Source organism: Rattus norvegicus, chromosome 4 (genome assembly GCF_036323735.1).
Source record: "Rattus norvegicus strain BN/NHsdMcwi chromosome 4, GRCr8, whole genome shotgun sequence".
NCBI lineage: Eukaryota > Metazoa > Chordata > Mammalia > Rodentia > Muridae > Rattus > Rattus norvegicus.
This window is the reverse complement of record NC_086022.1, coordinates 57405344-57425697: the sequence shown is the minus strand read 5'-3', so window position 1 is coordinate 57425697 and position 20354 is coordinate 57405344. Positions and strand designations below refer to the sequence as shown.

The following is a 20354-nucleotide window of genomic DNA, read 5'->3' as shown; positions in this document are numbered from 1 at the left end:
ATCGTCATGCTGTGGGAACCCAGATGTCACCCTGTCTGATCAGCCTCACACATTCTAAGAGAAATGGTCCTTTACATGTTTACGGAGGCCTGTACCTCACTAAGAGCCTTCTATACAGCGGTGGAGCCTTCCACCCACACTATGAGATGGGCAGAGGGCTCTTAATGGGAAACCAATTGATTTTAAGTTTTATGTGTATGGTATTCCTTCTATCATTACTGTCCCTTGTATTTCCTGGCTTCTCAAAATAAAAGCAAAAATAAAGGCAAAAAATTGAACTTTTTAAATTAAAATAATAAAAAGGGAGGAAATATATCTAGTTCCTTCTAATGGTGTGGCATGACAAGTGTCTACAGGAATGGAATGGCAAATTGGTATCTTTTAGAAATTCAATATTGCTTGTGAAAAAATTATACTGTGAAAAATCAGCTAAGAGAATATACAGTCTAGAGAAGCCTACATCCCTACCTCCCAGGACATTTTTGGTAGTCACATGCCATAAGACTGTCCAGAAACAACAGTCTTTCTTCTCTGTGGATTATCTTAAGGCCATAGAAAGAAAGTAAAATGATGGTACATGGTCATCTCCATGTCTTTTGTTGCTCTGAGCCTCTGAGTAAAGGATGTTGGTTTATGTTCATTGTAATAAACCAGAATCCTGAGAATTGATCAGAGAACAGTGAATTTGGAGGCCCAGCATGGGTACCAGCAGAAGTGTCTTCCTTTCCTGCTCTGGTTTTGTGTTTTCTAACCATCCTTGGCTAATTACTTCCTGTTAGCAATGTTCTCATAAAACTGTAATAGGCTACTTTGGGATGACCTATGTTGAAAGTGGCACACACCATACACCAAAAAGACATTTGTTATTTGCTAAACATTGAGTCTATGGTTGAGAGGTCCAGTATCGGCTCATGTCTTGGTGGTAACCTCCCTCATACCCAGATGTTTCTTCTCCTTTTTTGCCACAGCAGTGTCTGAGCACTCTTTTTCCTTCTCCTCATCGATAGATCTAAGTAACAGAAAACTTATACAGCATGCAGGCCGTGAAGAATGCCCATAATTAAAACAGAAAGATTAGAAAGGTCTGGTTTTATAAACCTGTTCTCAAGGTAACTACATTATCTTTTCCTTAACAAGAGTAGATGTAAGAGAAGGGAATGACACATCTTAGGTTATTAAAGATATCTTTATGGTAAAAACATTTTTTATTCTCTTCCAATTATTAGGAAACTCTGGTGATTCTATGAGATGAGAAATTAATTAAGGAAAGTAGCAACTAAAGACTATCATACAAGCTGTGGAATGAACTTATCGAAAAAAAATTACAAGAAGAATAAGCAAGCATTTCATTATAACATCCGTGGCACTAAAATACTATTTAAATGGAATTTAAGGCCCAAATGACTACAATTATGGAGTATTGAAAATTTTTCACATTAAGAAAAAAATTATTATTTTTACTTGTAGGGGAGACAAAATGAGATGAAATGGCCGTAGGAGGCAAGTTATCTGTAATCGTAGGACTTTGTGAGGCCTGTGTGGTGCTCTCTCCAATACTTACAAAGTGACTTCACCTTCTGTGCTTTCAACCACTGCCATACTATCTGGAGCACCATGTCTGGTGTCTGCTGAACAAGAACGGTAGAAGAGACATAAAGAGAGCTGTGGTTCAGTGGAGAGTGGCAAAGGCGGGGTCAGTCCCAGGGAATGGTTATAAGACTGGCATCTGAGGGCCTTGTGTTCAGATCCAACTCTTCCTTTGTCTACTTTTCAGGCACTGGATCTGGTGCAGTGGCTCTGAAGGTCAGTGAGCTACAGGCTGAGAGATATCCTACATGCTTCAGGGAGCCAGTTTTCTGCTTCAGTCTTTTTGACGCCTAATATTGTGTTTCCTTCCATGCAGTTGAGCGTAATTGTGGATGTATAAATGGCTGATAGTTGTATTGAGGGGTTCAATTATCTGCTTTCGAATCCTTCTTAAGGAAGAAGGAGGCAGTTAGTGCCTATGCTTACTCCAGTGACAGGGAAGCTGTTATAGTCGTATAAAGTTTACCATCAGCATAGAATGTTTAGGAAACCATTTTCTGCCTAAGGGATACAGACAGTACTGCCCCAAAGCTTGGATGTGGAGGTAGTCTTACAATTTTACTTCAGAATTTTTATATTTCAAAATAGCCCTGTATAAATCCATCTGGTGTAAAACGTGCTAAAAATCCATCTTCAGTAATTGAAGAACTAAAATTTCCTTCAAGTAGGAAATACTGATGTTCATTTTGCATTTAAGAAGTTACCAAACTGTTCTTGGAATACAGACACTTTTGTCTTTTCTTGCGGAAGTCCTCAGATACATAGAAAAGAGGATGATCATTATACATGCAAGACATTTAATTAATGTGGTATTAAAGCATCAGAATTCTACGACTAAGCAAGATGGGCAAATCCTGTAAAAACTTCCACTACTGTTACTGTGAAAGCTAGCAATCTTTTCCTTTAAACAAACTTAATCTGTTCTTAAACTCCAAATTGTACTCTGCTGTGTGCCGTAGCAAATGCAGTAGCCTCATGCAAACACTATAACTTTATTTCCCCAGATTGGCCATCTTTATCCTTCTGGGATAGCATCACATATCTTCACAAAGAATATGACAAGGTGTGAAGCTGCAGAGTTTCATAAACTGCGCTGTGTATCTAAGGTTGTCCTGTTTTGTATCCCACAAATCTGTTGTTGAGTTTCATAGACTCTTACACGCATAGGAAATGTCATGTACGTATCAGCCTTGACTGACTAATACACTGACTTCTCTTAAAAGGAATATGCAAGAAAATGAAATAATACCCAGAATGGTAAGTAAAATTTAGGGACAATAATAAGTAATAATTAACTAGATGGTAATCTCAGAGTTAAGGCTCCATTTGAAAATATTACCTTCTTTCTATGCTTCCTCTTAGTCCTCCTCCCTTAATTAAATTCTACATGGCAAGTATCTTCAAATATCATGGCTACTCAAAACATAGCTTTGGAATTAATAAGTAAAGCACAAATCTTTTTATTTTACTTATAATTAGGCTCAATATGGTGGCTGAACCAAATGACTGATTGGTAAGTAACCATAAAAGAGTTTTATGAACTATGACTTTTCTTCTAGGGAGTTGAATTATATAACTTTTTACCTTCAGTTATCCTGAACAAGAAACTACCCTGATGTTGAATAGACAATTTAATGGATCTACTTTCATAAGCAAAAAGGAAATATATCTAATTAACATAGTAGTCTGAGGCTGGAGAGATGGCACAATTGATACAGAACTTACAATGCAAGCATTAGGATTTGGGTTCAGATCCTATCTTTCCTATAAAATGCCAGACATGATCCTTCATTTTGTTTATCCCCCCCCTTCCCTCCACTTCCCTCCGTCCCTTCCTCTGTCCCTCCCTCCCTCTCCTCCCTCCTTCCTTCCCTCTCTCCCTCCTTCCCTTCCTTGCTCTGCACTCATTCCTGCTTGAACTTTCCACTTCTAAAATGCCCATTTCTGATTTTGTATCTCTTATATTATACTATTGACTACCCCAGGGGCACCCCCACCCAATCGAGCTTTTGTATTTTGCTTTTGCTCACTTGTACACGTGCTCCAAGTTGAACACAGAAGTAATTGATTTGACATCGGGATCAGCATGTGAGAGAGAATACACAGCATTTGTCTTTCCAAGCCTGGGTTACTTCAGTTTAGTTTTGCATAGTTTTATTCATTTATTTTCAGATTTCATAATCTTACTTTTCTTTATAGATGAGTATTTTTACTTTAAATCATTACTAAATATTCATTAAAAAAAAGAGGGTTGGAAGGAGCTATCTTGTATGGCTGGATAATTCTTTATTGAAACCTACTAAGCAAACATCCCAGTGCAAGATGTAGGCTATCTCCTTATGAATCGCTGGTCAGAAAGTCTCCAAAGGCCTGAGAAAGAGTGTATGTGCCTGCTATTCTTTTCGTTTCCCTACCAGAGCTGGAGAATTAGGATCATACCTGAAGACGATACATGCCTTGGTTGGACAGTATAGAAAGGTCAAGCGAAGACTGAGCTGGAAGTTTCCTCCCTGCTGGCTGGCCGACAGTCATAGCACCAGAAGGTACTATGGGAGTTTCTGGGAGGCAGCAGGCACCAGCCCTCTTACCCAGGCGAGAAGCCCGTGGCATGGCTGTGGGGTGACTAGCTTCTCTGTGACTGTATTTGAGGACTGCTCTGTAAGAGGGAATTTTTACCGAGTACTGTCAATCTGCTCAAACCCTATGGATGAGGAAATCTTAGGCTTTACAGGCAGACTGATGACGGTTGGTGAGCTGAATTGTCTTAGCACCCAGCTGCCTTCTAAGTAATCATGTTTATACAGAGGGAAACATGTCATCCACAGCTCTTTGTTCAGAAAGCCTCTCTTCAGAATGAACCATGGTGAATACAGAGACGCATGGCTGCTCGGGTGCTGACAATGAGTCAGAGGTGAATGATCCATCCTGAATAGAACATTTATACCAAACACCTAAGGCTCACAGAACATCACAGAAGGATGAAAAGAATATAAGATCCGGTAGGGAGGGAGAAAGGCCGTGAAATACTGTCTTCTGGGAATAGCATACCTGAAGCAGCCATGACCTTACCCCAGATGGCTGCAATGGGTATGCATGAGCCTGGGCTTATCAACATTCAGCAACCGAGCTCCTGGGACCACACCCTTCCTGATGAACTGCTGGCTACTTAAAGATTCTGAGGATGGTAAGACAGTGTCTTCATTTGGCCCCCATGGAGAAGCCCACCAGGCTCCAGAAGATAGTTTCAAAGTCATGGTCAGACAGATGATTCTAGTGAAACCCAGTGGCTTTCAAACAATTTAAATGAATAATCAGGAAACAACAATGACAAAGTCATGAATGTGGGCAGAGACTTGTAGGCAGGAGAGGTGAAAGGGGGCAGGAGTGAGTTGGAGGTAAAGTAGAGTCTCACACAGGCCTGAAATCATTAAAGGACAAACCCCACAGAGGTTTCTTAAATGAATAATAACTACTGATACATGCATCATCTTTGGATGGATCTGGAAGACTTTACATTGGCTGGGAATCGTCCATTTCTAATATTTATATGGTTTGTGACTTGCTTTGGCTTATTCATGTTACTTTATAGAAGACTATAGGGATGGCATGGGAGACTATGACTAAAGCCAGACAGTGAAAGATAAGTTCTGGAGGTGGGGGCAGAAAGCTACCCCAATTTTGAAATTGTAATAAAAGAGTTGCCTTTTTATATCTTACATGTAAATGTGTAGAAGTAGAGTTGGACTTGGAAGTGGTGTGTTGTGGAGGCAGGCACAGGAGATTCTGTAACTGACTGGGAAGCTGGCGCAGTCACACTGGTGAGCCCCAGCCTTAGGGAGAGACCCTGTCTCAACAAGACATAAGGTTAAGAGCGATTGAGGAAGATACTTGATGTCTACTTCTGGACCCCACATGTATGCACATGGACACAAAAACACATATGTACATGCACAAATGTATATACCAAGACACACAGTAAAACACACATGTGGAAATACAATGGTAGGAAAATAAACACTGGGCTGGAGTGGTGGCTCATCGGTTAAGAGCACTGACTGCTCTTCCTGAGGTCTGAGTCAATTCCCAGCACCAACATGGTGGCTCACAACCATTTGTAATGAGATCTGATACCCTCTTCTGGTGTGTCTGAAGACAGCTACAGTGTACTTAGATACATACAGAAACAAACTAACAAACAAAAACCCAGAGAATAAACACTGGAAAATAGATTTAAAAAACTAGTTATCTAAGTTTTCCTCTTACACAGTTTTAAAATATTTTTCATAGAATGGTTTTGTGTTTAGTTCCCTTATTGGTTCCCTTTCTGCTGCTGTAATAAAAGGCCATGAGCAGAAGCAACTTAGAGAGGAAGAGTTCGTTTGGGCTTACAGTTGGAGAGATAGAAATCCGTCATGAAGGGGAGGCAGGACAAGTGATAGGCACAGCAGCAGGAACAGCAGGCTGAGAGCTCACATCTTGAACCAGTAGAACAAAGCAGAGAGAGAGAGAGAGAGAGAGAGAGAGAGAGAGAGAGAGAAGAGGAGAGGAGAGAAAGGGACAGGGAGATTGATAAGAAAATGCAAGGGAGGGAGAAAGGAGGGATGGAGGGACAGAGAGAAAGAGAAAGGGAGGGGGAGAGAGCAGGAAGAGAGAGGAGTAGAGAGGTTGGGGAAGAGAATGTGCTTTAATGAGCAACGTGAATGGTGCAAGACTTTGGAAACCTCAAAACCCTCCTCCAGTGACACACTCACTCTTCCAGCAAGACAGAACTGTTAAACTAACTCTCTCTCTCTCTCTCTCTCTCTCTCTCTCTCTCTCTCTCTCTCTCTCTCTCTCTCTCCAAACAGTACCATCAACTGGTGGGGAGGGGAACTGCTCAGACACCTGAGACTGGGGGTGGGGTGGGGCGGGGGGATTTGCCACCCAAACCACCTGTTACTTCCTCATGTCTCACCACTTTTACCACTTCAATGATTTTTTGATATCCTGTCTCACCGTCTGTATAGCTAATTACTCCATATTATTTTTAAATATATTTACTTTGCAATATATATCTACTTCCCCACACACTTTCTGTCGGTGTTGTGATGGGGAAGCCAGAAGCATCCTGTGATGCAAACACCACAGGGCTACAGGAATAAAAATCGTGTGATGGACACGATGTGATTACAGTTTGTCTACGCTCTGCTGTCTGGAGGAAGACAGAGCCAGAGCCGAGCGTGTTCTGGAGGAGTTTGGCTTACATTAGAGAAGTCTGAAGATATACAGATGCTAAATTGAGCTGTGGACTGAGGATTTTACAGTAGTTGAAAAAAAAATCACAGAATGACAGCCTGACTCTACACTAAGTATCGATTCCAAAAAAGGAAGAAATAGCTTTTTTCCCTCCTCACCGGTCCTTCAGGAACTTCTTTCTACTTAAGCGGTCATTGAAGTGATGATGGTGGGGTTTCTATGAAATACCATATACTAAGCTAGACTTAGCTTTCGACGCCATGAATGCCTCATTGAGAACGTAATGTCAGTAGAGTCCATGAAGTTACAATGTTTGCGTGAGTAAAGCTGGTTTATCTTGTAGTGCCTTGTGGGATTAGCTAAGCAGAAAGTAGGTTTAAATGCTAGACTCTCCAAATTAATACAAAGAGCTTTTATGTATCAAGTTTTAAGTATTTTTAACTTTTTTGAGATTTCTTTGGACAGGTAATCCTAACATTGTAAAGAACCATTTTTTTTTAAATATCTGAAACATAACCAGTTTGATCCTCTAGTTTGAAGGAACTGATTTATTAATGATTGAACAATAGTCTGTCAATATGGTGACACCCCCAACTGTCAGTCACTTTAATCAAAGTCACACTGCTTATGTGTAGAGACAGGAAAGAACCCTGTGCATTTTACAACAACAGTCTCCCTGTCATCTCGTGAAAAGCTCCAAAACTCAGCATGTCGAGTTTAAACAGGCAAGCAAAGCCAATGAGAGATATGGTTTGGAAGCTTCAGATAAAAAGGTGGCCCATGCTAGATAATGCCTGTAATGAGAATTTCATACATGATTTGTTCTATTGGTAGAAACAGAAAATGCATTCGCAAGGCTGAAAGCTGAAGAGTTGACATCCTCAGTGAGACACACCCTTACACTGTCCAGGAGGCAAACCCACAGATATGTGGAAAATACCAGTCTGGTCAGTAACGGTCGGTACAGTGCATGTATGAAAGCGTAAGGATCTGAGTTCAGGTCCCGGGCACACATGTAAAAAACTGGGTCTGGTGACATACACTTATATGCCCAATCCATGGGAGACAGGGACATTCCTGGGGCTTGCTGGCTTACTAAAGACATGGGGCTACTCAGGAAGCTGCCTCAAAAGTAAGGTAGATTTAGGGGAGGTCACATGGGCAGGAGTAGGTGGCTAACTCAGAAAGATTCTACATTTGTGATTTAAATTGAAATAAAAGTAAGTTAAGGCCAACTGAAGATCCCTTACATCCACGTCTGACCTTCACATGCACATACTTCACTGCACACATGTGCACACACATGTGCTCACGTGCATGCGAGCATGCGTGAGGGCACACACTCACACACGCGCGCACACACACACACACACACACACACACACACACGCTTAAGAAAAAATTGTGATGTACTTTTTACACACTTGATCTTAGCCAAAAGGCCGAGAAGCGATGTGATGTACTTTTTGAATGTTGTTTTTATTCCTCTAATTGCCTTAAAATAATAAAAAAAGTACCCTAAATTAAATAACACAGCAGTGCTATTAGAAGGAAAAATGAATTTCAAGGAAACATTTAACTTCTAATAGTTTATCTGAGCAAACACTGACAGATTAAAGCCCAACCTAAAATTGTAAGTAGTTTTAAATAATTTAGAGACCCGCACATCCTCTTGACAAACGCACTGCAAACAATTTAGAACCCAGGTGCAAAGGCATGAATAATAATTTCAATAGCGTTGAAGGGGGATAGGAGATCTTGGGCAGAGCTGGAAAAAACAAGGGAAAGATTGCTTCTGACGTGTTGGGGAGAAGGACTTTCCTGGGGCATCCTGCATAGGATCTAGCACTCTGACTCCTGTCACCTCTTGGTAGGAGCTTTTGGTTCTAGTAAAGTTTTTAAGTTTCTGTTCTTTTCAGTCTGTCTATGGCCTGCATATCTCAGTTCCAGTAAATCTGTAACTTTGTGGCCATATTCCTCACAATTTCCATTTTCCCTTTCTTAGTGCACCAGCTGTTTTAGTGTTCTTGTCTTAGATCTGTAAGTGCTCCTTTCTGTCAGGGGCCATCACCTGCAGATTTCATATTTTAAGTCCCTGCCTCATCTCTCCAGCCTGCCACCACCTCCTTGGCCCCCTTAATTTCCAATTGTCACTTTACTTTTCTATCTGAAGGCTCTTCTTTCCAGGATGCATTAATTCTATGTCCAGTAGCAGACATGGTGGTACCCCTAGCAGCTCTCGTGTAATTGCCCTGGAACATATGATGTGTGTTTATCTGAATGGATGTGCCTTAAATATAGATGATGATTGAATTTTGGCTCATTTTCCTTCCTGAGAATTTCTGAGAGAATCTCCTTGGTTGAATCAGATGAAGATCAGAGCCATATGAGGTTTATGGTTAAAGGTCTTCCTCTCTGTCATGCTAGTATTGAAAAGAGTGCTCAAACCTAGCTAGGTGTGTGGGGCTACATGAGAAATTTCAGTGAAAACCAGTTATGCTTTGAATGGTGCAATCAAATACGTGCTTTAAACCCGGAACAGAAAGATACTGATGAGAATGACCATGGGACCACACCTCTGAGCTTGCTTTCTTTGTTCATGTGCCTTCCCTTGGTTCATTCTTGTTACCTTTCAGATCAGAGCCAAAGCTATAATTTGTCCTGACAAGCAATGTGGCTGATCTCTAAGAACTGCTTGTCTGTTATGATTTTGGGAAAAACTAATTCCTTTAGAAATAAATAAATGTTTCACGAGCGTAGAAACCTGAAAATGTTCCAAACATACTTTGTTAAAATTCCAAATGTTTCCCCAAGTGAGGAGGTTTCACCGTAGTTCCCTTATAATAACTTCTAAGTTGGGACACCTTTGACACCCAAACTATGTAACATTATTGCGGATACTTAGTGGTAGCCATGTGTATGGGTTTAAGTCAAAGAGACTCTTGATTCCACGTTTTAGAATAGGGCTTCTCTGGGTGTCTTTATAAAATCCACAAGAAAGCCTTCTTAAAATCTATGATTACAAGAAAATTATCTTGGCCTTGAACTTTCTCAGAATGCAAAAAAGAATTCTCCTCCTTTATTAAGATGTTAATCCTTGCCATATTACCCTATGGTAGTCTGAAATAATTCACTAGTGATAAAACATTGCTAGGAGTCAAAAGTTAATAGTAAAATTAATGAAAAAAGTTATTAATATAAAGCAAAGTAGAGTGATGGGAAGAATCTTTGATTTTATCTAAGGGATAAAATGTTTTCTTATTGAAAGATTAACAGTTTTCAAGAAATAGAGCATAAAATGACACTAGAAATCCTTGTATGTTTACCGCATATTTTAGGGAAATATGCATCATAATAATAAGTGATCAGTGAAATATTTATCCTTTAAAAATAATGGTTGTTACACAGAGATGACTTCCTACTTTTATAAATAAAAATAACTACTATATCTGTCATGTAACCTGCTCTGTATTAATTTTATATTCAAATAATTTTGAGAACACCTGAAACAATGAAGGCCCTGGAAAGAAGAGAATTACAGCTATCTCTGCTATAGGAAAGAGATGAGCAGAATATTCTGGAAGGGTAGATTCTACCTTCTATAAATGGGATAAACATAAGTTTTTTTTTAAAAAGTCTATGACGGTACAAAGTGACATGAATTGTGTAGAGAAGATACTTCAAGTTTTGCGTATGTTGTTTTTCTCAGGTAGTGATATTTAGTAGGATGCTCTTTACTGAGACTGGACGGCAGTACTGGGCTGCAGCTAGGAGTCAGTTATTACGATCCCAAGGGAAGATACAGGCACTTTGCATATTCTGTGCCCCTAGTTATGGTATTCAACTTGATGAGTGTATGAAATGAAATTTCACTTTACCATCTTTTCAACTTAGAGTAAGCTTATTAGGAAATTACATAATGGCAAAATCGAGAATCACCCAAGCCGGGGATCCCAGTTTCTGCACCATAATTTAGTTGACAGACTGGTTGCATAAAATGAAGGTTTGTTATTAATAAAAAAAAGGAGGCAATAAGTGTTGGTTTGACATCTTTCACACTGGAATTGATTCCAAGACTCCTTAGAATGCAAAGACTGAAGGTCACTCATCGTTTGGGTTCTTCAGGGAACTGGGACAAATAGGACGTATTGATATGTTATTCATATATACAGTATCATAAGGAGCTGGCTTTTGTGATTATGAAGATGAGAAAGTCAGAGATGATTATGTAGTTGGAAAGTCAGAAAAATACAAGAACTGATGGCTTAAATTTCAGTTGGGATCCAAAGATAGGAGAACACTAGTGATGTGCTAGCTCCAGGCATTCAGAGAAATAATTCTGCGTATTCCATTCAGTAGTTACGGAGGGAGGCCTATCAGCACTGGGACAGTAACCTGTTTTACTCAGTGTCCCTATTCAAATGTGAATCTTACCTAGCAGATACACCCAGAATGATGTGGCTAGCTTCAATTGACAAAATAGATTCTCACAGTCATGTCTCAGTATTCCTTGAAAACCATAATCAAGATTTTAATTAAACATAAGACATTAGAGCTCTCCTTCAAAGGTAGAATTGGGGAGCAGGGGATGGCATGGAGTAGACTGCACTAATACACATAGCAGGAGTACTTTGTGGACACTTTGCCTTGTGTTAACAAATCATCACAATGCACCTTACTTTATGAAGAAGATATGAAGATTCTTTTGGGAGGGGAGGGGAGAGCAGAGCTCAGCACAGACTCCAGGGAGGCTCATGTGTACCTGTGGACAGATGTGGAACAGAATGAACAAGCTGGTTGCTGGTGGTACTTCAAATACTAAGGTACTTCAAAAATTATTAAACTGAACATGGCCTGTGTTCATATCTTAACTGGTTTACCGTATGTTCATATGGAAGACATTTTGTACGTTGACATACATACATACATACATACATACATACATACATACATACACACATACATAAAGCCTATAATCTCCATGGCAACAGTGAGACAAATCAGTTAGGTTGGTTTAGTAGACAAAAAAGCATCATTACACTCTTAGATAAATACTTCTTGAACACTTTCTGTGAGGCTGATAGAAGTTTCTGACCTGGAGGTACAGCAGCAAATCTTTTACCCCAAGGTTTATATTTTAGTGATTAAAAAAAAATAGTCAACTGGCAAGTAAACACAGAAAGCTAAGCATGTAAATTTTAATAATGCAAAAAAATCAGAGTGAAGCAAAACCAAACCAAACCAAAACAAAACAAAAAAAACTAAAGAAAGTAAGATAAAGTAATAGGAAAAGAAACAATTATTAGAGAAGATAATTAAACACTGTGTGTCAGCTTATATAGAAGGAACCATATATGTGTAAATACTCACAAGAAATGTGAATTTAATGTCTTTGATAAAGCAAGTGGATTAGCATGGTTTGCATGGTGTGAGCTGGAGATGTGGTCAGAGGGATAGGGTGCAGCCGGATTAGGTGTAGTCTGCCTGGCTGAAGAGGAGCTAGAGTTCCCTCAAGAGCTGATGGATGCCTAATTTTCATCATCAAAGAAATAACATAGTCTTCTTTAAAACTTAAAAAGTTTGTTTAATAGAGAGTAAGAGTAAGTATCTGGAGACTACGTTTGCCGGGGAGGTAGAACAGCTCGGATTGGGGTGATAAACATTGGAGCCAATAGGAAGTGTTGGATTTAGCGTATTTTGAAGCTAAACCTTGGTTCAAGGTTTGGATCAAGGTTGGAAGAAAGGGAATAATAATCGACAAACCTCCATATTAGTTACATATGTTGTTGTGACCTCAATATCAGACGGGAACAACTTAAGGGGTGAAGAATTTATTTTTATCACACCTCGGACGTTTTCAGCCCATCATGATGGAGAAATTCTAAGCAACTTACTTTTATATTGGATGGATCCTGTGGCTGTTTACAGTGTGAATGGGGAATTGGCTTAAGACAGGAAGAAGGTAGGGATCACATAACTCAAGAACCTACTCTAACTGACCCACTTCTTCCAGTTAGGGGCACCTTCTCAAGGATTCATAGCTTCCCCAGACAGCTCTAATTTTTGGTAGGAATCACACATTCCAAACATGCACTTGCTTGGGATATTTCAGATTCAAGCCATAGCATCTGCTACAGAGACTACAATTAGATATTTGGTTTGGAAAACAGCAGTTGATGGTGCTAGTAGCTGAGATGAGAATAATTAGAGGTTTTTCAAATGTTTTGAAGATAGAAATCGAGAGCTGTCTTTTGATTGTTAAGGGCTTTCATACATCTAAGTGAAGATTTTAAATGGGCACTTCAAGGATATTAAGAGTTTTGAGCATGGATAAAATAGGCTATTGAACATACAGTCTATAGATTATCCACATGATCTGAACATCTTTAGCATATTGGTCATCATCAATGAGTAACTCAACAAGGTTATTTGTGGAGAAATAAATAGAAAACAGAAACAAGAAAAACAGACAAGGATTGGACAATGTAAAACAAATGAAACGAGGAAAAGCCAGCAGCAGAAACTGAGAGGGAACCAAACCACTGAACTGAGAATAGGACCCCCGTTGAAGGAATCAGAGAAAGGACTGGAAGAGCTTGAAGGGGCTCGAGACCCCATATGTACAACAATGTCAAGCAACCAGAGCTTCCAGGGACTAAGCCACTACCTAAAGACTATACATGGACTGACCCTGGACTCTGACCTCATAGGTAGCAATGAATATCCTAGTAAGAGCACCAGTGGAAGGGGAAGCCCTGGGTCCTGCTAAGACTGAACCCCCAGTGAACTAGTCTATGGGGGGAGGGCGGCAATGGGGGGAGGGTTGGGAGGGGAACACCCATAAGGAAGGGGAGGGGGGAGGGGGTTGTTTGCCCGGATACCGGGAAAGAGAATAACACTAGAAATGTATATAAGAAATACTCAAGTTAATAAAAAAATAAAATAAAAAAATAAAAATATTTAACAAGAATAAAGGAAGACAATTATATTAAAATAAAAAAAAAAGAAACTGAGAGGGAAAAAAAAGCCAGAGAAGTAAGAGGAAAATCAGTAAAACAGTCTTCACTAGATGCCAAGGGAGGCACTTAATTTGAGAACAAAGCTATTGTTCATTAGCTTAGCGCCTTTGAGAAGTTGAGTAATTCAGAGACAGATGTAACAAGATGGAAGGTCTCAATGGCCTTGATCTTAGCAGTTCCTCAGGAGTGGTGGTGCCAGAAGCCTGATTAGACTCAATTAAAGAATGAACGGGAGAGAGGAAAGACTCTTTCCCAAGAAAACAGCCGGGAAGATGAGATGGGAGCTGAGGCTGGCGGCCAGGAACATCTAGGAAGATCATTCACTGGATTTTCAAGGTGAGAGGCGGTTGACACACGAAAGGAAACGACTCACTTAGGGGAATTCTAAGAAGAGGCCAAGGAGGAGGAGGAGAATTCCAGTAGGAAAACCCTGCGTACAAGCGAAGAGATGAACGCAGGGCCCTTTGGATGGGTGACTTAGATGGACCACAGGGATTTCCACCATCATTTGTCAGCAGGACAGGCAAAAAGGACATATCAGATGCACCTAGGCTAGAAGAGCTGATGGTGGGGGAAGAAAAGCCTCTTCTTCTATTGGATTCTAGGGGCTTTTGCAAAATTTAGAATAGAAGTCAAAAGCATTAGCTCCAAGTGAGTGGCAGCAGGAGGGGAGCAAGTCAAGGATTTGAGGTGAGAAGCAGATGTGAAAAATACATTGTAGGGAGAGATAGAGTCAGACTTACTGAAGAAATACAGAAGGATAATTAAGGTAACTGAGGCTTCTTCATGGAGAGAGAATTTCATTTATTTTTGTGCGTCTGGACAGTCTTTTTTTTTAACTGGATACTTTATTTATTTACATTTACTGATTTACATTTACCGAGTTTGGCACAGTCAATGCCTCCTAGAGTGAGCCAGGAACATAAAGGCAGGGAGAGACTAGGGTCCCACAAATCCCTTGAGCACACTGCCTCAAATTTAAAGGACAAGTCACTGGACTCCACGCCCTAAAGGAGCCAGCACCATCTAGTAGCCCCAGCCTTGAGACTAATTTTTTTAACTCATGAATATTTAGGGCAACAACCAAAATATGAAAGTGGTTGTAACTTTATAAAAATAAAAAATTTGCTTAATTTTTTTAAAACCAAGTTTGAATGAGATCAGTGAACTCCATCAGGTGTTTTTGTATTCTGAGATAGGTTGACTGGGAATTTGGGATCAGTTTTCTTTTCTTTAAGTAAATGTCTTACTTCGGTACTGGAAAGCCAACTAGAACTTCAATTTTTTTCTCCATCTTTATTAAATTGGGTATTTCTTATTTACATTTCAATTGTTATTCCCTTTCCTGGTTTGCAGGCAAACGTCCCCCTAACCCCTTCCCTTCCCCTTCTATATGGGTGTTCCCCTTCCCATCCTCCCCCCATTACCTCCCTCCTCCCAACAATCCCGTTCACTGGGGGTTCAGTCTTGGCATGACCAAGGACTTCCCCTTCCACTGGTGCTCTTACTAGACTATTCATTGCTACCTATGCAGCTGGAGCCCAGGGTCAGTCCATGTATAGTCTTTGGGTAGTGGCTTAGTCCCTGGAAGCTCTGGTTGGTTGGCATTGTTGTTCATATGGGGTCTCAAGCCTCTTCAAGCTCTTTCAGTCCTTTCTCTGATTCCTTCAACAGGAGTTCCATTCCTAGTTCAGTGGTTTGCTGCTGGCATTTGCCTATGTTCTTGCCAAATTCTGGCTGTGTCTCTCAAGAGAGATCTACATCCGGTTCTTGTCAGCCTGCACTTCTTTGCTTCATCCATCTTATCTAGTTTGGTGGCTGAATATGTATGGGCCACATGTGGGGCAGACTCTGAATGGGCGTTCCTTCAACCTCTGTTCTAAACTTTGCCTCCTTATTCCCTCCCAAGTGTATTCCTGTTCCCCTTTTAAAGAAGGAGTAAAACATTCGCATTTTGGTCATCCCTCTTGAGTTTCATGTGTTCTGTGCATCTAGGGTAATTCGAGCATTTGGGCCAATAACCATTTATCAATGAGTGCATACCATGTGTGTTTTTCTGTGATTGGGTTACCTCACTCAGGATGATATTTTCCAGTTCCATCCATTTGCCTATGAATTTTTATAAAGTCATTGTTTTTGATAGCTGAGTAATATTCCATTGTGTAGATGTACCACATTTTCTGTATCCATTCCTCTGTTGAAGGGCATCTGGGTTCTTTCCAGCTTCTGGCTATTCTAAATAAGGCTGTGATGAACATAGTGGAGCATGTGTCTTTGTTATTTGTTGAAGCATCTTTTGGGTATATGCCCAAGAGAGGTATAGCTGGGTCCTCAGGTAGTTCAATTTTAACAGAATTTGAATTGTAAAAGTAAGCATGAAGGTAAAAAGGAGAAGACACCCATTGGAATCACTGCCTATTGTGTATGGAATAGTAGCAAAGAGATAGACCGTGGGTTTGCTATTAAACCATACATGAAGTGTAAAGGAATGCCTGGGAAGACAGCAGATAATGTAGCTATAAAAGACTTCTCAAAGATAGAACCATGCTTGGTAGGGCCACTTTGATCTGCAAATTATGGCTGGTTAAGACAGCTCATAGCTCAGCCTTAGGGGAACTAGAGAAGTATAATCATAACCATCAATTAGCTTAAATTTAAGTTGTTTTTTTGCCATTAGTATTTCCAATGTACAAAGCCAGACATCATCTGGAACAAAGAAAGGCAGAGCCTGTGTCTCCAGGGGATTGATGTTCTACCAGAGCTTGCTAGGAAAGATAATTAGATGTAGAAAAGGATCCACAGTTGTTTTCTTGAGTAGAGTCTGTTTAAGTGGGAAAGCAACAGGCACATCAAGTTGTTTCTCCACTCTTGTAGAGTAGAATGTAAATATTTATGGAATACAGACCTCGTTTAATCAGTTGCACAGTTGGATCACTACAAAAATAGTGTTCTCTATCAGATACCTCAAATTAGAGAGAAATATCAGGCAAAATTGCACAGTAAAACTCTAACATAGAAAGTCTGAGCAGGAATTCCCAGGAAATCACAAAGACAGTTTGTCTATCACAAAATATACAATGTTTTTTTCTTTTGGTAGGCTTAGATTTTTCAAAACCTATCTTTAATAAGGCTTCTTAATTGCTCTAATATCCCTTCTAGCCCACCACCCACCAGAGTAGAGGAAATGAAAGGTTAATAGACCAAAGGAGAATGTTGACCTGTTTAGAAGCATTTCTCTGAAGCAAATTCAATCGATGTTGTCAGGATATCAGCAGGTCAGTTCACATGAATCAGCAGCAGCATTTCATTCCACTCTCAAACACCACTTGAGAATCATTGAAGGCAGGACTCATAAACACCATCATCAGTACAGGTCAATTCAGTAGAAACCGCAAGGCTCAGCCAATCCAAGGAAGTGGCAGGAAGCTGTTAGAACATCATCAGAAGTTTTTTGGGATTCAGGAAGTGGTGGGTGGATGGGTGGAGGAACACCCTTTTAGAAGGGTCTCTTGCCATTAACACTGTATATGCCAGGTTAGTTGGCTTTCAGGCTTCTGGGGATTCTTTTATCTCCACATTCAATCTCTGCCTTAGGCACTCAGGGACCAGTGATATAGGCTACCATATCTGGCTTTATGTGGATTGTGGGGATCCAAACGCTGTGTGGCAAGCACTTTATCTTCTGACCCATGTCTCTAATTCCCTAGTACATTTTTACTGCATTCAGTGTTTTTCAAATGTTTTCTTAATGAGTTATTTACTCTTCAAACTTTTATAGCCATTTATTTCACCCTAGTAATTTATTTTTTAATTTTACTAATGATACTCGTTTTGTTCTCACATTGTATTTTTCTTCTGTGTTTTCTTTCTTACTTATTACTTCATTATCTCTTGTTTATCTTTAATTTAATTCATATCCATAGAATTTAGTTTATTAGCATAAAAGCATTCATAGTGAAATTTTTAACATACTCCGTAGAAGAACCCTCAGTGCTATGTGGGGTGGCCCATGTGTGCAATCCCAGCCCTTGCAAGCCAGAGGCAGGAGGATCAAGAGTTCAGGATCAGCAAACAGCAAGTATGATGACAAATTGAACCATATGGAACTCAACAAAACAAATAATACCAAAGTAAACACACACACACACACACACACACACACACACACATGCACGCACACATACACACAAGCACACACACACATGCACGCAGACATACACACACACACACACACTCGTGCGCATGCACACTCACACTCACAAACCTAACAACAAACAAACAAAAACTAAAAAAGAATTGCTAGAAAAAAATAGCTACTCAATTTGATCATAATTAAATTGTTAATAGCTAGTTTGATGTATTTTTAAAGTCATGGATATCATTTTTATTTCCTTAAAAGGATTTCCTGAGATGGGCTAGAGTTGAATTCTCCCTCTTGTTTTCCAGGGTGTCTTCATTTCTCTGCCCTTGCCTGTATCCCTGCTGAACCATACAGGCTCAAGCTGGATTGTTCATTTTAAAGATCAAAAGCAGATATAATGGTGGAAATTTTTCAATCGGTCGACCATTGTTCAAGAATAGACTCCCACAAATTACTTCTGTTTCAACTCAAATTTTGTAGTTTGGTGTTTTTTTCCTATATAGGACGGGACACAGTTATGCACAACATAGAATGCTCCAGACTCTACAGTACTTTTCTGATACACAAATTGCAAAATATGTTGGCACAGTGTTCTCCCTTTCTTTTGCCATTTTAGACTCCCTGTGGGCAGAAGGGGTTCATTTCCATCTGAATGCCACCTGTAAGAGTTTATACCTTTCTCAGAAGGAATTATTATTTATCATGGCAAATCAGTTCATGTTATTTTAAGCAATCCATACCACCATTCTCTGGGACTTAAGTGTAAAGAGATTTTATGAGCTGTTTTCTTAAGATGTTGCCCTTTCTAGACCCATGCTACTTACATTTAAACCTGATTAACAGAACTGAAGGTTGGCCATGACTTACATATTGCCTGTGCAAAAAAAAATATTCATGCTGTGTCTTCATGAGGGTCACTTTGTGGAATGTGTGTGATGACTCATCTGATTCTGAGTTCATACTTGGTTATGTATGATAGCCTATCAGTCAACTCACTGCAACCTAAATGGAGACTAAAGCGTTAAGTATTTCTGGCAGGGTGATGAAGCAGCCACTCATTAGAATGCTATTTCTCAAGCTATACTTGGGACAACACATAGGGGAAGTATCATAGTTCAGATAACAGACCCTAAATGCAGCTCCCTTCAGATTTAGGAGACTTGACTCACTGTGTCGGCATTATTGTTAGCCTGTATATTAATCACAGAGAAATGAACTTTATTAAGATATTTATAAAAGTTGTTGGAATTTATATCTGTACCACATTCGTCATACTTTCCATATTTTATTGTTAATTATTTCTTCCATATTTGAGGTTATAATATATAATCCCCCTTTCCTTTCTTCCCTCCTTGATTCTTTCAAGATCAAGGCCTTTCTTTTCATTATTTACCGTTACTTGCCTGCATGTGTAGCCTGCTCAGTCTGTATATTACTTGCATCTGTGTTTTCAAGAATGACCATTCGTTATTTGGTAATCAACTCATGAGCTTTTCCCGGGGGAATACTATTTCTCCCTCTTTAGCATCCTTTAGTTGCTCTTTGAGGGTTTAGGCCTCATAGGTTTAGCCCCATGGCTTTAGCCCCCATCCACTTAGCCACGTATATTATTGTTCTTGTTCACCTTATGTTAGGCAGCCATATTGATGAGAATTTATGGATATAGCTTTTGTAATTACTAGGAGACATAGCCTCACAGCAAGCTTTTGATCTACTGGCTCTTACAATCTTTCTGCCTCCTCTTCCACAATGTTCCCTGAGCCTTAAGTAAAGGAGTTATTTTGTAGATAGATCCAGTGATAGTGGGCTCCATAATGCTCCTTTTTGAGTGGTTGTTTTCAATGGTCTCTATTGCAAAGGGAAGCTTTCTTGATGAGGGGGTCAGGGCTACACCTATATATGGTATGAGGACAACTATTTAGAATATAATTAGAGATAACGCTGCTTTAGTGTCCATGACTTTACCAGTCTGAGTGTTTGGCTACGATTCCAATATCAAGCATGGTTTCCCTCTTTTGAGTGGGTCAAGTTCAATTAGAGAACTATTGGTTCCTACTGAGTTATATGTGCCACTCTTGAACCATTTGGTCATTGTGCCATTCTGTTTGCTGTTGGGGTTCATAGGTGTCATAAGTGGGTAGAACTGTTGGTCGCTTTATTCATTTTATGTTTGCACAGCAGCATCTTGTGGTATGTCTTCAGGGAGGAGGCATTGAAATTGGTTCCAGCTCAGGTACCTTCAGGCCCTGTGACGAAGTGCATGCTGTCATTATCAACAGGTGCTCATCATCCACCTCTGGAAGGTAACCGAGAGCAGTAGCCATAGTACATAGTATTTCGAGAGTCTCATGGACAGCGCTGACCACTAACTC

At 39.9% G+C, this 20354-nt stretch overlaps 1 protein-coding gene and 1 pseudogene across 5 annotated transcripts in view; one reads left to right on the top strand and one right to left on the bottom strand.

Annotated features, from left to right (window-relative positions):
- The window catches only part of Grm8 (glutamate metabotropic receptor 8), a 925705-nt gene that overhangs the window by 271254 nt on the left and 634097 nt on the right, over positions 1–20354 (top strand).
- Positions 8133–8276, bottom strand: LOC120102759 (U2 spliceosomal RNA; annotated as a pseudogene).